Consider the following 20159-nt stretch of genomic DNA (forward strand, 5'->3'; position numbering starts at 1 on the left):
ACTTTAAAGTTAAGTTAAAATCTCATAAGTATGTGTGCGTTTATGTATATACGCAAATGTGTGTGTATATACATATATAAAAAATGTAATCTGTCCATAGTAACATGATCATTATTTTAGTATTTTAATACAGATTTCATGAAATGTCCTGTATCCTATACTACATATTTGAAGTACATTTGTAGGTTAACATAAATAATACAATTACTTATAGCAAAGATATAGATTATTGCCATAAAATTAGTTTATTCTGTTTTGATATTATGAATCATAACATTTGTGGGTCTTCAAAATGAGTTTTGAGGAATGCCTCATTGCTTATAACTATTTGTACAATAATTATATCTTTGTGCTAGTTTCCAGATCTAAGGACAAATTTCAGCCTGTTTCATTTCCAACACATTTGCTTGAAGAAAGAATTCTAAAGACCACAAGTGAAATAATTTTTGTTCTACAGAGCCAAATGTTCAGAGGTCTGTTTCTGCCATTCACACTCACATGGATACCAGCTAACTCTGCAGGTAGATCCATTTTTTTATGACACTATAAATGTTTAAAAATATTTATTAGTTTGCTATCTCATAAAATTTGAGTTTCGGACATATTAGCCTAAAAATATTCCAGTAATAATAATAGATCCCCCACATTTGTTTAGCACCTTCCTTCCTAATGCAAAATGCATTAAAATTTAGTTCTTAATGATATAACACATTATTTATTGCTTCTTGAATTTCTGTGATAACTGAAATGCCTTAAGTCACTATGACATTTTGAATTAAATTACCCAGTTAATACCTTTATGTTGTTCTAAGTGTCCAGTCAGAGTCATTTCCTCACAATACCTGTAACTGAGAAAGATCATCCTATTCTAGTCCAATCTTTGGTAAACTCTTTAAATTTTTATTAAAACTGAAATATGCTTCTTAATAAGGTAACTTCAGTGTCCAAGTATTTTAGGCTGTAATGTGAGGGGGGAAAGCAATGTCTTTTTTAAAAAATTAAAGTTTTATTGAAGGGACTTGAATCAGTCAAACTGGGTTTCTTCTTTTGTATCATAATATTAAAAAAAAAAGTAGACATTGACCATTGATATTCATACAAAATATTGTATTTTAATCAAGTCCCTTATGAATAACGTTATTTATGCAGACCTAGAGTTTCATTACGCTCCATGAATTAGTGGCTGGGGTGGTTGCAGTCCCTTCCATGCATGCCTTGGTGATCGACGTGCAGGTGTGGATGGCAGGCTTATGGGGAGCCAATGCCAGCAGGCTCTAGTAACCAATGTTGTGTGCCCGCAAGGAGCTCAAGGCAACATAGCTTTGGACACTTGAACGCCATCAGCCTTAACAAAGGTGACATTTGGAATCAAGACTATTAGGTTTTACTGCCTGAGGAACTGCTGGTACAGGGGGAGTGGAAGTGCTCAAAACACGGTTACCTGCAGGTAGATCTGTGCATCTCTGGTGTGCTGTATTGTGGTGGTTTAGCCCCAGTCGGCAACTAAGCCCCACCCAGCAGCTCGCTGTCTCCCCCCACCCCAGTGGGATGAGGGAGAGAATCGGAAGAGCAAAAGAAAGCTCGTGGGTTGAGATAAGAACAGTTTAATAGGTAAAACAAAACAGTGATAGTAATAATAATAATTATAACAACAATAATATAAGGAAAAAGAAAAGCAAAAGCCACGCAGGCAAGTAAAGCAAAGCAAGGAAAGGATGCAGCACTTCCCATGGGCAGGCAGATGTTCAGCCATCTCCAGGAAAGCAGGGCTCCATCAAGCATAACCGTTACCTAGGAAGACAAACGCCATCACTCCGAACGTCCCCCCCTTCCTACTTCTTTTCCCCAGCTTTATATGCTGAGCTTGACGTCATATGATATGGAATATCCCTCTGGTCAGTTTGAATCTGCTCTCTTAGCTGTGCCATCTCTCCTCCCGGCCTCTTGTGCCCCTGGCAGAGCCTGGGAAGCTGGAAGAGTCCTTGACTAGTGTAAGCACTACTTAGGGACACTTAGCACCTACTTAAGAACAACTAACACATCAGTGTGCCATCAACACTATGCTCATACCAAATCCAAAACACACTATACCAGCTACAGTGAAGAAAATTACTGATTCACAGAATATGGCAGGGGTTGGAAGGGACCTCTGGAGATCAGCTTGTCCAACCCCCCTGCTTGAGCAGGGACACCTAGAGCAGGGGGCACAGGAATGCGTCCAGGTGGGTTTTGAATGTCTCCAGGGAAGGAGACTCCACAGCCTCCCTGGGCAGCCTGTGCCACTGCTCTGGCACCCTCACAGGAAAGAAGTTTTTTCTCATATTGAGGTGGAACCTCCTGTGCTCCAACTTGTGCCCATTGCCCCTTGTCCTGTCGCTGGGCACCACTGAAAAGAGTCCAGTCCCATCATCCGGACACCCACCCTTCAGATATTTATAAGTATTGATAAGATCCCCCCTCAGTCTTCTCTTCTCCAGCCAAAATCAGTACATGTATCTTATTAACGGGGCCTAGACACTTCTATTATTGCAAAATACTTCCTGCAACTCATGCATTGGTGTGCATTTATTGGATTTCAGAACCTGAAAGTGCATGTACAGATGGTTCTGGAGGAGGCTGCTGACAAGCTTAAAGCTAGTGCCAGATTACATGGGAAATTCTGGTACAAATGCCATATGTATCCATGTATTTGTGACTGAAGAGGTGAATCTGATGTTTCATGTGGCTCTCATAAGAGTGTTCTTTTAGGGCATTCAGAAAAGGTCAGTTTCTTCTGCTATAAAAATATGATCCATCGGGCAGATGGTTGGATTTTTTCTTGATTTCTTTTATTTTCATTCAGAACTAAGACCTGCAAAAAGACAAAAAAGGTGTATTTTCCAGCTTCCTGAGCAAAGCCCCAGCCCTGGTATTCTGCCTAAGAATAAGAGCAATTTGATAGCTTAAAGAGATCGGATAATTATAGGATATACTTGTAATATCACATCCTCCCCCCCTCCCCCGAGTTATTGTCTTCCAGAAGATGTTCTCACAGACTATGGTTATGCTTCCATTTTGGTTGTACAGTGGGCTGATATCATGTCTATGGATTTTTATGATATATGGTAGTGGCTCAAAATAACCAGGTATGCATTTTCGGAGGACACAAGTTGATGTGTTGTCAGTTTTATGACAGTGCAGGGGTTGGGGAGACCCAATAATTTCCTGCTGCAGCTGGGTAGGAGCAAGTCTGGAAAACTGCAAGCTGCAGACTTAAGTGTGAAAAAGCAGCGTTGGAGTATTGCAATAAACTTCAGTGCGCTTCTTGCACTGTCAAGTTAGCCTGTTCAACGCTGTCTGAAGTTCATGATGAGGATATATGAAAAGGTTAATTATTCTGTGTCAAGGACGGTAATTTGTATAGGGACATAAGACTATGCACAGAGATATGCACTGTCCATTAGAAAAGCTGCTTCAAGGTGATGTGTCTATTGGACATAGGGCCTGATGATAAATAAAGCACAATTTAAAATAAAAAAGCAATGAGAAACTCATACAGTACAGGTCATATGGAGAGGTATGCCAAATTCCCTAATCATAGGGTTAATGTAGTCAGAGGACTAGGAATAACAATAAGTAAAGAAATATTTGAGGAATGAGAGGCTGACCTTTTAGCTCCAAGCCAACCAGTACATTTTGAGCTTCTGGAAATATGGACGTGGACTTTCCACTTTCACAGACTCTGTCTTCTAACTCTTTCTCCAAGGCCGTTCTTACCTAAACAGAGGAGTCTGGATATGGTTTTGTTGTGTTGGTACAGATGGAAATCATATACCTATGCACTGAGTGTAATTAAGGCCTGCAGACCACTTCCACAGAGGATACTAATAAATGTTTAGTCATACACAGGATTATAAATGAAAGCTGTCATTTGAGACTTTATCCCATCACCATGTCTGTGACTTTTATCTGTGTGACAGTTGCTGAAATTCTGGTCTCACTGCAACAACAGCACTCAACTTTTGCTCTGTGGCAAGGCTTTTAAAAACTTTTTTCGTATTATGAGGTATTAACAAAATGCTAGAGATGTTGAAATCCCAGTTGTCAAACAGTTCTGCTTCAGTTTAAACCAGAAAAGTCAGCTCAAATAGTTATCTGAATATGACATAGACAGTTGACTTCACATGTTAGACCTCATACAGTGTTAAAACAATCGGGAGAATGCATTAATGCCAAACCAAGAGAGCAGCTGTTGTGGTTTAATTGTATTCAAGAGCAGCATGATCATCTGAAAGTCGAATATGGTGCTTACATTTTGGCCTTTTGGGGAAAGGCACATTTTAGAAGTCACATGACCCTTTTGCACAGAAATAATTGTCTGGTTTTGATGCTGCATAAAGGCTAGAGTTTTTTCACTGATATGTATTCCTGATCTTTGAATGGTGGACTTTAGCCCATGATAGCCAACTGATAATTATTTTCAGACCCAACAGGTCAAAATGCTTATGTGTATTTCAATAGTAGCTGCAGACAAAGACAAAAAATATTGCTTTTGTCTTTCAACAAATTGGTGTATTTTGCAAAGGAAGAATGTTATCCAATAACTGCTCATTTGAGAAGTAATTAACCTTCTTATGCTATTTGCATTACTAATGTACTAGAGCTAACATAACATCCTAATGTATCTGAATTTCTATTAATGTTTTCTTCACTAAATAAATAAAAGTGAATTGAGTAAAGAGACGACATTTGTTTAATTGTTCATCAGGATTCTTTTTTTCCCCTCATCCAAAGCCCTGATAGTTTGTTAAATAGAAACTCTTAAATGGATGGCATTTCATGATAGGTTTTGAACCTAATTATATCAAATGTCATAGCATTATTTATTTAAAAGGCTTTTCAAGATTACTGTACAAGGGGGAAAATGTGTTTTCTTCCTTTTAAAGTGCTTAAAATTTTCTATTTGGTTCTTCTAATTTGTTTAGCACTTTCACAAATGCCCTCAATCGAGTTTACTTTTAGAATCCTTTAAAAATATTTCCTTTAAAGGTAGTTAGTCTTGTGATGCTCTTTACTGCTACTGCTTCTTCCCTTTATGAAAAGATCTTCTAGAACTGGAATCTGCATAACACTATGCTTGCTCCAAAAACCTTGACATGGTTTGCAAGTATTGGAGAGAATAAACATTGTCACATAAAAGAAGTGATGACCAAAGTAATCTATGTAATTTAATAAGTTTCTCTTTAATTAAAATACACTAGGTAAATAGGAAAATTTGAACTCTGTGTAAAACATGTATACTTCAGTGAGGGAAGAAAATAATTTTAAGTATATTATTATGTGCATTGGCCGTAACCTGGGGCTTCTACAGTTTTGTAGTGTACCAGAGGGAGAAAGAAGAGCCTAAGGACTACTGAGCATGTAGAAATAGCAAGACTGCTGCATCAACAGAACTATGTGACAGGAGCAAGTAGAAGGAGTTCTGATTTAATTGTCTTATTCCTCAGCATTTGAATTACTTTAGCAAGAAATGAGGTATTCAACTATGACTAAAGGAAAACTAGGGAAAAAAACAGGAGAAAAACTATAATTCAAAATTTTTAACAATTTTTATTGAAAGCCAAGAAGTCTTTTGTTTTGAGAAGTTTAAACTAAGGATTAAAACAACTATTGAAAAACAGAATGCAAAAGGTGTTTTCAACAACACACATCCCACACCCCCAAATAATAATTTTTTGTACAAAAATGCATTAGTGATATAGTCACTCTCCATTGAAGACAGTGATGGAGACTTCATCCAGCCCTACTGGCACTGACTAACATTTAATTTCTTATGAATCCCTAGGGTTTCCACTGGAGGTAAGCAAAGAGAATTCAGGTGTCTTTAATTATTCTATAATGTCCTGCTCTGAATTTCCCCCCGGAAGAACTCAATTACCTCTAAACTGTAGAAGCATAGCTGGGGTTTGTTTTGGGTTGTTTTTGCTTTTGTTTTTAATGGGCTTCTTATACCATTACAGAAATGGTTTTATGCATGACCAGCCTTCTTTTTGGGACACTGTAGCATTTAATGAACCCTGGTCAATATGTCTGACTTAAAAAAAATCCTCCAACAATTTGTGAAGCTTCCATCTTCAGATCGTCAGGTGACTATTATAGTTCAATCCAGGCCATTTCTTATTTATTGCTTTATCCCCAGAGCATCTTTGGAGAGCTAGTATTTAACTGATTTTTCTCAGAGTCTTCCTCAAAGCTTATACATTGAAATTGGAGAAGCTTTGCTGATTTATGCCTGTTAAGTCATCATTTCAGAATGATACACATCATGCCACAGTAGACCAATACTGTTTTGGTAAGCTACAAACATAATAGTGAAGCTGGATGAAAGAGTGTATTCTTTTTCTTAATATTTTGAGTCCTTGCTTGCTTTGAAATTGGAATGGTTGTTTTATTTCTAGAACTAGTGCTTATAAAAAGCACATTTAAGGTTATATTTTTCAGCATTCCTAGTCAGTGCATAATATCTTATTTGCAGCTGTGAAATGCAGCTCAGAGGCTCCCAACTGTAGGGAACGCAACACAGAACTGAATGTGTGCCTGTGTAAATTTTTTTAAAGTATTTTAACATTAATGATAAGAAATAGAACAAATAGGATCCAAATACCCAAATCTATCTGATGAATTGCTCAAAGCATTTTAACTGTAGCAGGTGTGTGCATCAGAACATTTTATTTTTAAACTTATGAGTCTTTCAATTTTTACTTGCCATATTGAACAGAAAGTTAGGTTAATTTTGTTAGGATTCTCTAGTCCTTCAAGTTTTGAGCAAATGCCACCCCCCAAAAGATTTGAATTAGAAGCTGATATTCTATGTTGCCATGTTTGAATGCTACCCTGATGGGAAAAAGACAGCAGGCTTCTTAAATAACCTTAGCAACCCTTTACCTTTCAGCTTTAAACATATAAAAGTGTGGGACTCTTCACCAGAAGAAAGATCTTTTTCCAGCTCTGTCTCACATTAATTTGGTCATTGGCTGATATTAGAAATACGCCAAGACTAAATTACTACTGAAAACTACATGTTGAGAATAATTATAACAGTTGTTGGTATCAGTTTAACTTTCTGTGGCTAAGAATGAACAAATTATTTGGGAGGGGGTGTTATTTGAATTCTTCCTAATTATCATTTAAAAGGTTCCACAATAATTGGTATTTTCCTGCTTTCCTTCCCAACCTTCTCCAATTGTCTTTTAGTTTCATACCTTTACCCTTTTTCAGATCACACCAGAATCAAGAGTCTGTTACATCCTTAGAACATCTGTTCTTGTAGTACTTTTACCACGACTATAAGATCACGATTATCATCTGAAACCGCTATTCAATTATCCTGCACATGCTGCAAATATCATAGAGATATTTTAAAATATAGTGCTAGGTTTACAGGTGTACTTTGGTGTCTAGGGTTAAAAAAAATGTACTTATCATAGCCTGAATGGATCTAAATTCTGTTTAGCCAGTTACTGGTACATTTTCTTTTGTAGGTTAGTATTGAGATAATGTAGAGAAATAACGGCACTTTAAAATTTTCCCAATTCTTTGTGGAAGAAATCCTACCCACAGGAGAGAAAGCAATGGCTGGCGTATCCCAAAGCCTGTTGATATCAAAGCATATACCAAACATTTGTTAGAGGACACAAGCTTTGCTAATTTATGATGAAGCCACACCTAATTAAGCATTGCTTCTACTGCGTTGACCTCTTCGCCACAACTCTGGATCTATTTTTAAGCCACCTGTGACAATTTGTCCAACTCTTTGCAGGGCTAGTTTTATGATTTAAAGAAATCCACAGAGAAATGCAAGATAGGAACTAAATCTATCTGTGAAGAGGTTAGTAATCAGTATTTCTGACCATGGCATATTTCTCCAAACCATTTGATCTTAGGCTCGTTAAACTTCAGTTGGAGAGAGCCACACGGAAAAAAGTCCCAGATATTTTTGCCTTCCTCCTTCAGATCACACTGGCAACCTGTGAAGAATGTGATTGATTTCCCCCCCCCCAGTCACAACCACACAACAAATGCTTGGTCCTAAATAATTGATTTTTATTTTGGTGGCAGTTGTCATAAGAACGAAAGGCTGGAATATTACATTAAAAGAGAACTAAAGAATTGACAGTGGCCTGAACTTTAAAAGCACACCAGTATTCCTTAATTTCTATGAAAACTCTTCAGACCTTTCCAACACCATTCATAAATCCTGATATCTCAGCCTAACTACACCATAAATGAAACTGTTTCTTAACTCACCTTATCACATAATTTCCTTTCCCTGAAATCCAATCATTTTCAGATTTACAGCTGGCAAAATATCCGTGTAGCACCTGAAATATTACAAGTAGTTCTATATAACAATTTTCTCAGGGTTGTAGATGACAATGTTGTTCCTTATTTACCAGAACTCAGATGCAAGCTCAAAGAATTTATTTCACAGTACTTCTAGATCGTTTTTAATATTGAACCTCATCTGCAGATATTCTTTCAGAATCAGCACCTTTAAGAATAATAGTGAGAGGGATAACACAAATGCCAACTACTAGCACCACTGCAGAATAAAACCAAATCATCTGTATTTGGTTGGATTATTTCTTCCGTTGTATAGAATACAAAAATCTCCATGATCTGAGGCAACCGTTGCTAATGGAAGAACAGAGGTATATGATTTTTTGGAGTACTTATGTAGCAGGACACTAGGTCAAAACATAACATCTTTCAGATTTACATTACCAGGCATGAAATGGCGAAGACTGGTTTTACAACAGAGCTTACCATCACGCCAGCAGTATCAAATTTATACTATGAAGGCCCAAGCACCTGATGAAGTGTTGATACCATCCTGGTTCATTAAAGATGAGCACAGTCGTCGGTAAAGTGCCTTCCATTACCTTCTATGTGTCAGAGCATTGTCCTTTTTACGTATTAAGGGAAGAAAGCCTGACTGGTTATTCCCCTGTTCTCTCCCTACTTTGAATCTGAATGAATTCCATGTCACCTTCATCCATTTTCACACATCCAAATAAATTTCATCAAAGATAGTAGCAGGACAAAGAGGAAATAGAAATTCAGCAGAATCCCAAGCTTTGTACATGAAGATTCAAATGAAAAAGCATTGCTTTAGGAGCATTGTAAATGTCGTTTAGTCAAATTGAGATAAAAGACATGTGTTGTATTATCTATCAATCTAATATTATTTAATCTAATCCAATTTAGGAGTAGACGCAATACTAAAGAAAGAAAAGGACATCTGCATTGATTCTGAACCTCCAGGAAGCATTGATTTAGAAAAGTATGTAATTTTCTGTCATCATACTTGGGGATAAAGGTCTGAACTGTTCTCTGTAAATCACTGTAGGTATATTACTTTATGAATTGCAATTGTTTGCTTAAAAGCAGATGGTGTTCTGAGAATTCCAGAAGGTGTAACGTGGATCTAAAAAATTTATTTTCTTTGTACAGATAAACTAGCCTAGTTTATCTGAAAGGCACTCTTTGTATTCCAGTTTCATGAGTGAGAACATCACATATTTGCTATAGGTTTGTGCAGACGTATCATTTAGTGACAGAGGTGTTTAGGCTTTGCTCTCTCAAAATAAAGATAGCGAGGATAGAAAACTATGGAAGGATGGTTCCTTTTTTTTTTTACCCCAGCAGGTCCACATATTTCAAGATACCTGCTTTTTGACATAGAAAGATTGATAGATTTAGCATGTTTACTTTCCAGGACTGTGAAAATAATGTTTCCCTGTCAATAGCCATAAACCAGTAATGTTCTCTGCCAGCTACTGTACTGAACCTGTACCAAAGGGGAGAGGATATAGAAAGGAAAGAGTACTCTCCAGGGGTTGAATCACTTAAAATTATTTGTTGCTATTGTTGTTCTTGGCCATCCTCAGAGGTTTCATTCAACCCCTGGGGGGGAAACATGCAACTTCTCCTCCCCAAACAAACATTATGCCAGTCTATGAATAATGTAATGTAATTTAAGAAAAAACCCAAACCACACCACCTATTCTCTTGAAATCTTATGGACCTGAGCTGCATTTGGGAACATATTTTGGAATTTATGGTACTGGAATTGAAGCTGTCATCTTTTAAATGTTTGCAGATCTTTTGGAGTTGATGGATTGCTAAAGTGTTTGCATATGATGAATATGAGATTACATAGATAATGAAAAGCATTTGCAATTCTAGGCTGATGTCCCCCCTCCCATCCTTCACTTTTCTTGCTTTTCTTTCTATGAAAAGTAAAAATAAACAGAATGTACATATATATATATTTTAAAAAGACAGCTCAAATTTCCAGGTGATGATTCAGAATGAAAGGGAATATTAACTTTTAAATATTACTTTTAAAATATTTTCAATTTTCCTTAAAGTGAAGAATCCTACTTCAATGGCATATAACATATTCTACCTTATATGCAGTGGGAGAAGAAATGGCACAGTAGTCATCAAAATTTCTGTTTTCTCTTTACAGCTTTTTTATCCAATAACAAAAGTGGATTGTACATGTTTACTTCCTATTTGAAGACTTGGTTAATTGCACAATAAAATTAAAAAGGATGGTAAACTAAAGTTTTAGATTACCACATGCCAATGCAGCATTATACAGTATCTCTTAGTACCTTTCACACTTTTTATATGGGACAGTTTGTAATAGCAGTCATGCTTCTGTGTGAAAAATATGGCCAAAACTACCTTGATTTTTGACAATCAAGACAGAGTATATTAAGCCTGCCAGGAGGATATTTTTCTCCCTTTGAATAAATATAGACAACCTAAGGTATTGGTTTCCGGTTTTATTGTAGTCCCCAGTTTGTGGTCTGTCAGTTTTTTGTGATGTTCAGCAGCATCCTGCTGGCAGGAATGGCACCAGCGTTTCTCAGCAATGTTTCTGTTGTTTTACTGCTGCACTGCGATTTACTTCCATATGACAACAAATAATTTTAGGCCAGATTCAAAACTGAGTCAAACTGATCTTGTGCAAATCTGTATCTGATTTATAGATCACCACCTTAGGAAATTCTGTCTGGAAAGCTGTTTTGATGGACAGCATTTCAAGATAAGACAGACATAATAAGCACATGCATCAGAAGAAGAAATGTAGAGAGCTGACTGCTCAGAATGTCTCTTTCTGCTAAATGATCTTTTGCTAAACTGAACCATCCACAAGAGTATTGCTTCAATCTCTCCACATTAGACTTTCTGTGCATAAGTTACTTGCACTTATTATGAGGACGTCTGGTAGTTCTAGTTCTCATACCATAGTGAACTGTTACCACATTACATACTTACACTGGTTTCAGCTGGTGCTTGTTGCAAGTCCTTGAGTGTGTTAAACGTGTTTCTGACATGTTATAACACAACAGCCCTCAAGAACTGTGACAATCTGAGGATTTCAGTAGCTCCTCTGATCGGAATCTTTATTTTGAGCAGTGCTTCAATATCAGCAGTGTTGAAAATCACTCATCCTTAGCAGAGTGACAGCATTGTACTAACAGCATATAAACAGGCACAGCACAGGCTCAAACCATTCTGAATGTAAGTACGATCTGAATGTTTGAGCTTGGAGGATATCAGTCATGAGACACTTCAGAGAGGAGGGGCAAATAAACATGCTACATATGTTTGTTCTTTCCCATCTATTGATCATGTGGGTTTTTCAAGTGTCTGCTAGAAAATATTTTCTGCTGACTCATAACTGCTGTCACATAACATTAACTAGTCAAATCTAGTCAACAAATATCACACTGAGGGAGGGTAGAAATAAATTTCTACCATTTATAGTAAAGGAATTCCTTGCATATATATCACAATGCTTATCTTTCAGCCAAGCCAGGCTGCCACAGAAGGGAAGGAAGGGGGTTCTCTTTTTTTGGCTATGGCTACCTTTTTCCTTTTCTTTTTGCTTTCTTCTGTCCTTTTGTCTCACTGCAAATCAATATGGAATGAGATTGGCTTGTTGGACAGCAAGCTGGTACCTGATGAAAACAAATTGAATGAAACTGGAAAGCAGAAAATAGAGTGAAATTTCTTAATGTGGTGAAAATAATTCAACTATGTTAACTATGCTCTTAGACCTCCTCCAAGAAAACAGTTGAAGAAGTCATTATGGTTTTCAGTATCCATCACATTACTTAGTAGAATATGTAGGAATATTGTTAAAAACAAATAACGTAGAAAATTTATTTTTTTTCCTTTGACTGCATTAAACAAATGTATAAAATCGTTAGTGGTGGAACAGCATTTATTGCATTCAGCTACTACATTAAAAGAGTTGTCATATTCATGTCATAAATAAAACACCCACCCCCTCAGCCTTAAATACCCACAGGCCCACTTTTCAGTGACTGATGGCATGTGCTCTGTATGCATGACTACACTAAAGTTAGGTTTATTGTGTGCCATAATAATGCATATTAAAGATGTATATCATAAAAGGATAAAGGGGCTTGTGATGTGTATTTTCTTCTGCAGTATTCACAAGCCTGAGGGATTAGTCGATGTAAGCCATACAGGATCTCCACATTTTGCAGATGAGTTAGTGAAAACAAAACGCAAATAAGAGCATCCATTATGAAACTGAGAAAAATTATTGAAGGCTGTGCTGACTTGCAAAATGAACAGTGCTCGTTCACACTGTTATAAACCCTGCTTTCCTTTGTGGAATCTCTTTCTTCCCTGACAATGAAGTATGTCATTTCTGAGTGACAACAGACTCCTGCTTCCATAGCAAACAGGTACCATTGTAGTACCTAGTCTGACTTCCACTATATCACAGGCCATTTATGTTTCACCTAGCTATTTTGATAGCTTCTTTAAGCATAAATTCTTCATCTTTTCTCAAGCCTATACAATTTGTTTAAATATTTTAATTTTGGAGACAGGAAGATTAAGAAGTGACTATCACAGCTGATGTTCTTTAAGGTGTTTAGAACCAGCTACTGTGTAAAGCAAGCTGCTGAGCTGAATGTCAAGCCCCAATATACCTAAATACTAGTAGGTGAGCTGAGTCGCAAGTGGAAGATAAGCATTCAAATATTCATGTATTATTCAAAGCATCAGAATATTCCAAGTAGGAAAATTCATAGTTAGCTGCTTCTCGCGAAAAAAAATTTCCTATCTTATGAGCTGGAGGTGATTTAAACAATTTAGAGGTGATTTATATATCACTTAGGGCGATTTAAACAGAACTCCCCACAGCTTTCCCATGCTTTCTGAAATATATAAACAGTGTTTAATCTGTGAGGTCATTAGTAAAGAAAAAATAATTTATGTTCAACAAACAAAAATTCTTTTGTTCATTTTTTATAAAAGTCATCCTAATTTTGCAGAACAATGGCAGTAAAATCAGAACACTATGCTCCTGTTTACAATGTTTTTTAAATAAAACTGTCATTAATGGATTTATAATTATTAAATAATTATAAATCTTATCTCCCATAATAATATTTATAGATAGATAAAGAGATCTAAAGATAGATTAAGATAGATAAATATCCTAAATAAATAGCATAATTAGCTTTCCCTGCTAAGCCATATTTGATGGGATTTTTAGCTGTTTCACGAGTACTTGCAGAATGCAGCCTGCTCAGAATAGTGAGTGACTTTCTCCTAATTCAATAAGCTGTTCAACCATAGAGCATTGACAACTGCCTTTGTGAAATCCAGTATGAATTGACTTGTGAAAGTCAATTAGAATTCAGTATTTGGTTAGAGATTCTTATGCACACAATATCCAGACAGCTAGTCAGTCAGATTCTCTCAGCACGGATGTGTGTAGATTTATTTTACCTGCAATTTGTTTATTTACCGTATCACCGAATGAAATCTTTACATCATTTAATCCATTGTCCTTCAGCACTAGAGGTAGCGTATTCAGCCCTCTGCTGCCATTTTTTATCAGCGTGCCGAACTCCTCCTTGTAGATAATTGTATTACAATATGCAGTAAATCCATAGTGGCAGAAGTAGACTAAACCCAGCTCAGTACTTCCATTTTCCTTCTTACTGAGCAAGGAAGAATTGATTCCTCCACCCCTCATTACAACCAGTCCTTTGAAGTCAGCTACAGCCAAACTGGCTGGAGGCTTTTATGGGCACATAACAAGCATGGCACGGCTGGCACAGGTCCCATCAGTGCAAATGAAAAGTGTATAGGGATATTGGTTGTCTGATAAGTAATTTTCTATTGCAGACACAATGTAGACCACAAAAAACCCCAAACATTAAAATGAGGTTCTAGATTTTCTTGGATAAGAAAAAAGAAAGATGGATTGGATCTTTTAGTTATCAAGAGACCAGAAAATTAAAAATAAACAAACAAGCAAAAAAATTGATTCCAAGTGCATCTTTTCAGGACTTCTGCTTGGGAAGCTGTGACGCTGTATGTTTTCAGGCTATTCAAGCCTTGTGTTATTCTTTACACTGCTCTGTAACACACTGCCATGTTTCCCTGTTCTTTCTGTTTCTTCATTCCCATTTTTCCCTTCAGCGTGGCAGATGAAATTGCACTGTAGTTTGAAGTCATCACTGTCACTAACCTTGTTTCTTTTGCTTTTGTGTTTCGGGAGCAGAAACGTAGCAGCCCTTCTTACAACTATCACAAAATGAAATCAGCTGAGAATTTCTGAATGCACTGCTCAGTGTCAGGGAGCAGCAAGGGCAGCCTCGCAGCCACGGCCATCCCACCACCCCAGTTAGGGAGCTCAGCCAGCCAGGGGCAGCCCCAGCCCTGGGCATCTGGCATCTCGGCTAGGAACAAGGACGGGCCCTGATTCGTACCATGTTACCTGACCCACTAACTAGCGACCCTTGAAGAAGACTTCTTCCAGGGCCATAGAGGTACTGCTAAAAGAACACCACAGCAAAATGTTTCCTAAATATAGGGTTACTCTCTTCAGTAATACATAAATAATGTTTTTGAAAATCCATCTATCTTCCTTTGTTGCCCCTGCCCCCTTCTGAATCTTAGTGAGAATGTAGTCTGAAATGCTGTATTAGGTATTTTAGTAAGATCTGAATACATGATACATACCTGCAGAAATATAAATGATGTTCTCTTGATACAGAAGCTGATTTCATATAGCCTCTATTATGGTGCAGATACTCTTCATTTCTACTGTGTTGATTATTCGTGTCAATATCTCTTTTAATTTGCTCTGGCATTCTTCACATAGGAAAGCTGTTCTTGTGTCTTTGATTTACCGCTGCAAACCTTAATATTTTCTCATCAGAAAACATCAGAATTACAAGTATACACTCTAAAGAATCCAAGATTTCTATGCAACAGAAATAAGAGTAAACAGTGGTACAGCTCAGTCTACTTTCCATTTACCTGTTACCAAAACCAGTAGGTATTTTAAAAAGCGCAGTTTTGCTTGGCAATATTGCAAATAGATGGGTATATTTCCAGCCAGTATGGTCTTGCTCTCAGGGCACCAATATTGTGCTTTGTTGAACTAACAAAAAAATTATTCACTTAGCTTCACAAAAGTGTCAGTTTATTACTGTCTTTCACAATGGAAATTGCAAAATCTAATACAGACAGCGAAGAAATCTGCATGTACGTACCATGCATGCATCTGATTGACTTATAACCACACCACCTCCAATAAAATGCAACAGATAAATTTTATGATGGTAGTCAATAGTGTTTATCTAGCTCATCAAGGATCTTCATGGGGAATTTGGCTTCCCTCCTTTTTTTTTAATCTTCCCTAAGTGTATAGGAACAACATATCATTTTTATAGATAAAAATCTTCTTGGCAGCAAGCTGCCCAGAAGCAGAATTTCAGTTATATTCTCTAGCAAACATTCATGTTTTTAAGTTGCTTAGGTGCAGCTCTGTGTCTCGTGGCAAGAAGTATCATTTTAAATGTATGGGTACCACAGTACAGAAGGAGAGCTGGTGGAGGAGAAATGTTTACATCTTGTAAGTGTTCCTGTGTGGTAAATCCACAGACTCAAGGTCACAGGTTTCAACTGGTTAAGAGGGAGTCTGGCTAGTTATCCTGGGCAAGTGGGACTAGATTTTATGAAGGTTTTTGCTATGTTCATGGTTATTACAGAAGTAGGCAGGTGGGCTGTCTTGGTGAAGGTGAATAAGAAGGGTAAATTTATCCTGAATTACTTCACAGTAAAAATCTCAGTGAAAGAATTTAGACAGAAATCTCTGGTACCCACGTGAGCTTGTTAGAAAACAAACCAACCCAGTCCTATTTGTATGGGAAAGCTGTTAACATACACACGGATGAGTCCACTTCAAATAATAATTACAGATCTTGCAGGTGTCTGGGCAGGGCAGGGCAGGAGTTCAAGAAATGTGTGGCCTGAGCAGGGAGTGGGAAATACCTAAACCAACAGGTTGCTGCAGACTGCTAAATGAGGTGGTGAAAGAAACTCTCCTCAGGGATCCAGAGGGGACTGGGGGCGTTGCTCCAGCTGACAAGCCTGTGGGGCTTTTTAAAAGGGCTCTGGACTGAGTGAGTTCATAGCAAGTAGAGATGAGAGTTATTTATAAAAATTTCTATTTACCTTTTGCACTGCCCAGCACAGCTAGGCTTTTGAAGCTAAAAAAATGTATCTAGTTTGCATTCTAATAAAACCTCATTTTTGCAATACAAAACCCTTCTCATGCTTTTTGAAGTTCTCTTTTTTTACAGAAAAGGTGCAGGCAAATCCCTACCAACATTCCATCTGTCTCACCATGCGCTCTGAGATATCAGAGCACCTTCCTGATATAGTTCCCCTTTGCTTCAGGTTTCTGCCATACCAGAAAAGGGGTTCAAAGACCATTTTGTGACCTAAGACAGTGAAGCTGCAGAAAATCAGAGACGCCATCCCAAAGCCAGCTGAGGTTCCTCACTGTGATACTAGGTTTCCAGAAAAGACATCTCCCAGCTCCTATTTTAGAGCTGAAGTCAAGGGGGGAAGCTCGCACCGGTCAGAGCTCTTCCAGCCACACCTCCAGCCCCAGACAGCGGTGGGGCAGGGAATACCCCACTACAGCCAGGGCACAAATGAGACCTAGCCAAGGCATGGAGCTAATTCACCTCAGCTGTAACTCAGCTGACTTTCATTATCAGCACTTTTCATTACTTGAACCTGGACCAATGCTCAGTTGGCAATTGCTCTTTTAAACGGGTGCAGTGCCCCGTGCTAGACCTGATGAGGACAGTGGGTGTGCCAGCTGGGCCTGATAAAAGGAGAGCGGGGCCAGCTGGAGCTAGCTGGTCCTGGGGGTGTGTGCTGTGTATCAGTACTGGGCTTTCTGAGACATCTGTGCAAGTTGGCTCTTCTAATCCGGTAAGTGCAAGTTTTGATAGGTATACCCTTTAGTAGTTGTGGATGGGGTGATCTGATTGTATCCCACCTCAGGAAGGTAGGGAAGTTGAGGAAGAGCACTGAGCTGCCCTTGCCTGGGAGGCAATGCACTCGTGCCTGTCTTGGGTGCTTGTTGTATGACCTGACATGAGGCTGGTCTCATGCTGGTGTGGCTGGAATGGCTGCAGTGTGAACAGCCACTGGAGAACTGAGCTGTAGGTGCTGCTGCCCTTTGCTGTGGATGGAAAGTAGAAGGTAGGAGTGTCAGTGATCTGTTGTGTTTGGCTTTATTGCTATTTAAGATTATAGCAAATACTGGGTATGTGCTGAGATGCAAATTGTAACCTCTTATCTTCCTAAAAATATATATAAATAGCACTAACTTGTGCCCTGACTATTTCTTTAAACTCCCTTATTTACTGCTGTGGTTTTATAGTGCCTCTTTATTACTACAGTGTTGAGTGTAGTGAGAGAATGTGTGCCTTGTTTTCTTGGTAACAAAACCACTTTTCCTAGACTGGAGGTGATGGAATCTGCTTCTCTTCTTTTATAGAACTATGTTTATATGGCTTCACTTCTCCCTCCCTTTTCAGCCTAGGCTTTCTCACCTGCTGCTTTTACTAGGAAAGCAGTGTGCAGCTGAAAGGCTAAAATGCACTATAGTTGTGACCCTTAATCAATATTTCCTTCTTTCTATTCCTTAAGAACTCTTTTCCAGGACACTGCTGCCTCTTTCTCGAAGCTTTATGGATGTCTTGAATTTTTTATCGCTAAAAAGGCAATCCCTGACATATTCACAGCTCTTTGCCCAGGTGGGCAGTGCTGGAGAGGAGATAGGACTGGCAGCGGAGTCCTGGAAGCTCTTCCAGGAAGTGAATCTTATTTGAATCACGGTAATGAGGGCAAGGCATATAAGTCAGGGTGGTGAGCTCTCATGTGCAAGTGTCACCGAAGGGTTAAAACAGCTACGACGGTCAGCCTTGAAACCTTGAATGGAGAGAACAGAAAACCCCGAGAACAAAGATCTGCGAATACCCGCCTTGGGGCGTGCCATCCTTCTGGCAGAAGCCACAGCAGGAGGTGAAGTAACACCTTAATTTAGTGCTAACTGATAGGATGAAGGTATGACCTCTGGTTACCTTAGGTAATTATGATACTAAAAAACACACCCCTAGGAGGAGACCTTAGATGTAAACGCGAGCCCACCTTAATATACTGAGCCAAACTAAGAGACATGCGTGGACAAAATTTTGTACAAGTAACCAATCAGCTATTTTAATGTAACTTCTTTTGTTATTGCTTTGTATAAAAGACCCCCATGTGTTCCTAAAAGGTGTGCTGGCTGATATTAAATGCCCGGCGCCCCACTCTGCAGGCTAGCAATAAAGACAAGTATCTCGACTCAGTGTGGTGATTAGCGTTTTGCTCACCGTGTGAAGAGCCCTGATTTAGGGGCAACACAAATACTTGTATTTTCCTTCAGCACTTAGAGGATACAGTCCCTCCTTCTGCCTCTGAATCCTCTATCCTTGCCACATTCCTTCAGCATGTTTCCCATTGTAGTCCTCCGTATTTTCTTCCTCTTTTCCTCTTTCTCTGACTTTATATACACAATGACCCTTCATAATGCTGTCTGTCAGCTTGCTCAGTCGTCTGAATAGTGAAACGATCATGTTGAAACTGTAGGTGCGCAGTAGGCAAATGTGGTGTGCTTAGGCCTGCCCTCTGTGAGCAAACCTGCTTACCAAACCTTCAATTAAACTTTGAAAAAAGGCTTGTCATCAATAGTTTGTTGTTTATGCATTGATAAAGCAGACTGAAGCTGCTGCAGAGCTGGAATTGTTGCTTTAGCAGCAGATGTGCTGGCAGGGTACTTACAGCTATGTAAAATGTGCCTGTTCTAGGGCAGGTTTCTGCATCATCATGCAATAAAAACTATGCTTTAAACTGCTCCAGTGCAAGTCATGCACTCATTAGATGTGTTTTCAAACACAGAGAGGTATATGCACACCCAGTGAGTAGTGTCCTGTGGGAGTGGGGTGAAAACACTCAAGGAGACTGATCTAATAGCACACACTGTAGCTTCTGCTTAATTTGCTGGGCAAGTGCAGCAAAAACACTTGTCTGCCCTTCATTGAGAAGGATGTAATTTTTTTTTAGTAGCTTAAAGGGAATAAACAGTCTTTCAATATCTTAATACCCCTTCTACTAGTCTCAAATTTTTTTTGAAAAGTTGTAATATTTCCTGTCTATTTTTCATTTCTGCTCTGGAAAGGAACTGTTTCGCAGGCTGTCAGGAGCCTGCACAGCTGCCATGGCTAAGGCAGATGCCCACCTGTTAATTAACAGCAGCATCTCACTTTGTGTGAGTTGTTAGTGCCTGTGGAGGTGAGAAGTCAGCTGGTGCCTGGCTCAGGGGTACTGTGTGGGAGAAGGGATAGGAAGCAGAGTGGAAAGTCTTATGGTTACACAAGCAGGTAGGTATTTGCAGGTGCCTGGGGGTGTAGGTGGGTATATAACTGGTTTAGGTACTAGTGGAACCTTCAGGAGCTCCTGTTTCTGACCCAGCTTGTGCTTCTCTGGACCAGCACCGAGTAACTATCCCCATTTGCAGGTGTCCAAATAAATTTAAAAAATGTAGTCCTTAGCTGCTGATGTGCAGCTTTGACGCCTCTTAACATAAGCGTTTACTTTTCCAAGTAGCATTTGAGAATCTTGTGCTACAGGACACATGACTCTTTCCAATTAAAATTAAGTCCTGTTGAATTTTTCTGTTTTGTTTTTCAGCCTGCACCTAC

The sequence above is a fragment of the Phalacrocorax aristotelis genome, chromosome 5, assembly GCF_949628215.1.
Source record: "Phalacrocorax aristotelis chromosome 5, bGulAri2.1, whole genome shotgun sequence".
NCBI classification, from domain to species: Eukaryota; Metazoa; Chordata; class Aves; order Suliformes; family Phalacrocoracidae; genus Phalacrocorax; species Phalacrocorax aristotelis.